Source organism: Chrysochloris asiatica, unplaced genomic scaffold (genome assembly GCF_000296735.1).
Source record: "Chrysochloris asiatica unplaced genomic scaffold, ChrAsi1.0 scaffold03028, whole genome shotgun sequence".
Taxonomy (NCBI): domain Eukaryota; kingdom Metazoa; phylum Chordata; class Mammalia; order Afrosoricida; family Chrysochloridae; genus Chrysochloris; species Chrysochloris asiatica.
This window is the reverse complement of record NW_006411546.1, coordinates 6,751-10,615: the sequence shown is the minus strand read 5'-3', so window position 1 is coordinate 10,615 and position 3,865 is coordinate 6,751. Positions and strand designations below refer to the sequence as shown.

Sequence of the window (3,865 nt, the reverse complement as noted above, 5' to 3'; positions counted from 1 at the left end):
GCAGCTGGTAGTTTCGAACCACTGACCTTAAGGTTCGCAGCCCGATTCGTATGGTGTTAAATGCCATTGAGTCAGTTCCTACTTGTTTCTGAGGCTGTAAATCTTTATGGGAGCAGAAAGTCTCATCTTTCTCCTGAAGAGTGGCTTGTGGGTTTGAACCACTGCCCTTAGCTTGGTTGCGGGTTGGGAATTGGGATTAGAGGAGAAGTTGAGGGTCAGGGTTTCTAGGAGGGAAGGGAGATACTGGGATTTCCCACTGGGTTTGATGGAGATTGAATGCAGGGCCATCTGGCAACCCAGTGGGACTGAAAAAGAGCTGAAATGGAGAGCAACAAGACACTGAAGGACAGAATCCATCTCCTCCAGACACATTCCAACATTCCTCCCTGTGCCTCCCAGGCAGAAGGAGCGAGTTGAATCTGAGATTCAGTCTGGATTGGGAACTAGAACCTGTGGCTAGGGTCCTCCAAACCGGCCCCACCCATTTCCCCAGCTCTTCTCTGTTTCTCTCTGTCTCTGCCCTGTGATTTCTACCCCTGAGCCTTCCTTCATTCAAACTACACTTTTAGGGCCCCCTGGGATACCTCGCTTGCACACTGCCTTCTCTGCTCTTCTCGAATAGATTGCTCATCCTCCCTCCTCTTAGCTCTTGGGCTCAAAGGACCACACATATGGTACCTGACTGGAAGTCTTTTCTCTCTCCTTGGGGCTGGACCCAGGTCTCCCTAGTCTCTGAGTTTGCTTGCCCCACATTCTGGCTCTCTATTAAACTATCAATAAGGAGTTCTGGCAGTGGAGTGGTTACGAGTCGGGCTGCTAACCTCCAAGTCAGCAGTTCAAAATTACCAGCTGTTCTGCGGGAGAAAGCTGAGGCTTTCTGCTCCCGTAAAGATTTACAGCCTTGGAAACCCTGAGTCAGAACCAATTCCACGGCACATAAATCACCACCATCACCATCAAGTATTGAAAATGTATAAGAGGCAAGACCAGTCATCGCCTCCCCGGCCTTTGTTTACCATCTTCTTTCTTCAGGAAGAGGTTGGAAAGGAGCATCCATAACAAATTGTCCCCAGGGATCTAGGAGAGCTAAAATCTCCAGTTAGGGTCAAGATCATGGGCTCAAGAGACACCCAGCCTGTTTGTTGGCCTGGTGCAGGAGGAAGTAGGCAAACAGCTTTTCAAATGGGTCCTGTCACTGTAAGAATTTTGGAGGGAATCATTGTTTACAGTGAGAATAGAAAGCTTCCACCCAATTTGAAGAGAATAACAAAGAACAATCAGAACGGATAACTTTAAAGAGTGGCAACTCTCAACAACAACTCAAATTTCCAACAAGCTAATCTCTTCTTCCTTCTCCTCCTCCATCAAGGGAGAGGCCTTAGGTCCTGGGAATGGCCCTGGGTTGGGTGGGGAACTTAATGTGTTGGAACGTCACTGGCGTCTCTGGAGTTTAAAACTGGATAAACAGGAAGTATGCTGGTGTTTTTTAAACTTACATAAACAATGTCAAGCGTCCTCAGAAGTGCCACAGAGTGGGCATGCAGCCACGGAGTGAGGGGCTCCGAGGGAGGTACTGGCTAAAGGAGCAGCAGTGGTGTGGCTGCCCGCCTTTGGCACTGGACCTACCTCTGGGCTCCAGAACCCTAGGCAGCTGGGAACCTGGCCCTCCTTAGTCATCCACACACACCCTGGGCCTTGTGAGAAGCCGCCACGCAGTCCCCTGCTGCTGTTAAATCAGTCTGCCTCTCTTCAGTTTGGTGACAACCTGGATTTGTTATCCTTCAGAGATCATCTCTTGGAAAGATACCAGCCTCTTATTATGTCTCCTCACCTGCCTAGAGGCAGAGCTGTTAATCCGGCACCCTTGGGTCTGGGTGTTTCGACTCCACCTCTGGCACCAGTAATGTGGGAAGATGGAGAAAATAATTAAGCCCTGTGAATTAGACAAGAAATCAAGTCCCCTGAGTAAACTTTCCCTCCCTTCTCTTCCTGGGTAACTTCAAAAAGTTTGTGGAAAAATGCCACTAGTTTTTCATTCCATTTTGTCACGAACTCTTTGAAGCATCCTTGTATTTATCCAGGGCGTTTCTTTGTTGTCTTTGGTGACAGAGGGCCTAGTTTATTGTTTGTTGCTGTTGGGTCAATTCTGGCACTTGGGGACCAGGTCCGAGACCATTTTCGTGCTCATAGGTCTAATTTTTTTTTTTTTTTTGACACAATATCATAAGTTTATTATAAAAGAGAGACATGAAGATTATTTACATGATGCAAAATTTCAGACCTTCAGTGGAGTGGGCAGCTTCACATGATGCCATTTCAATTGTGATTGATTTTAGTCTACATACTTCCCAAGAATGTCACCATCTCTAAATAAGAAATAGCCCTTATCATCTAGAAGTACTTTGGTGCCTCCATATTCTGGAAGAAGAACTTTATCTCCAACACTCACACTAACTGGTTGAATCTCTCCACCCTTTCCTTTAGATCTGCAGCCAACAGTTACTACTCTTGCTTGCAGAACTTTTCCTTGCGATTTTTCTGGAAGCATAATGCCTCCTTTAGTTACAGTTTCAGTGGCACTTCTTTCCACCAAAACTTGATCAAAGAGGGGAAGAAACTTTCTAAATGCCTGTCCTGCCAGGATTCTCTGGTCACTGCAACTCACACTCCACACTCCCTACGCTGCAGCAAGCACAGACCCGCAGTCCGTCTCACAGGTCTAATTTATAGCAGGGTTTTGTGTTTACTGGAATTTTCATTAGAATGAAAAGATCGCCCATGATCTTCCCATCTTATCACCTAACATCCTGGATCCAGTTTTTGTGATTTTCGCTGCTAGTCTTGTCTAGATGCATATTTACCTGTTCTGGGCACAATCATCTCAGCATCCATTCACATTTTGAGCAAGCTAATCTGATGGCGTATGGACTCAAAACACCTTCAATATCATAATTTATCTAGCCAAGTGCTCCTAGCTGGACATTTGCTTCTTCTTACCTGCTTCAAAGTGAGGCTTTCACCTGTCTTCACGTGGTGCCGTTGTGGGCAGCATGGTGTGTCTTTTCCGGTGGAAAAGGCTAGTGACTTGAATCTTTACAGATGCTCTGCTGTCTACTTCTGTAAGGATTTGAAAAAAAATTCCCAAACCCCCAAACTCTCAAAGTAGATTTTGACTCATGACAACTGTATGGACTGAGAGTAGAAGCACCTTGTGGGGTTTCCAGGGTTGTAATCTTTACAGAAAGGAGCCCTGGAACATAGTGGGTTACACGTTGGGCTACTAACCACAAGGTCAACAGTTTGAATCCACCAGCTGCTCTGCAGGAGAAAGATGAGGCTTTCTGCTCCCACGAAGATTTACAGCCTCAGACACCCCAGGAAGGGTTGCTATGAGTTGGAATGACTGTAAGCCACACCACTAGAGTTTTATGGAGGAGCCCTGGTGTGGGATAAGCACCTGAACTACTAACCACCAGGTCAACCATTCAAACCCACCAGTCACTCCACATAAACCCTATACAGGGTCACTGTGAGTGGGAATCGAGTTGGTGGCACGTACCAATTACAATCTCTATGTAAGCAGACTGCTGGAGTTTTCTCCAGCAGTGGTTGATGGGTTCGAACCATCGACCTCTGGTTAGCACTGCACCACTGGCCTTGGAAACCCTATGAGGCAGTTCTACTCTGTCCTATAGAATCACTATGGGTTGGAATCGACTCAATAGCAATGGCTTTTGGTCTTTATCTGTCCTTGGACACAGGCTGAGAAGCTGGCCTAAGTTCAGAGAAGGGTGGAAGTAATTCCAGCTCTCCCTCATACCCTATCTCTCAGGCAGGCCTGGGACCGGATCCTTGCTTTGCTCGG

At 46.8% G+C, this 3,865-nt stretch overlaps 1 pseudogene; it reads right to left on the bottom strand.

Annotated features, from left to right (window-relative positions):
- Positions 1-2,332: 2,332 nt before the first annotated feature.
- On the bottom strand, positions 2,333-2,677 carry LOC102832510 (annotated as a pseudogene).
- Between the last annotated feature and the right edge of the window lie 1,188 nt (positions 2,678-3,865).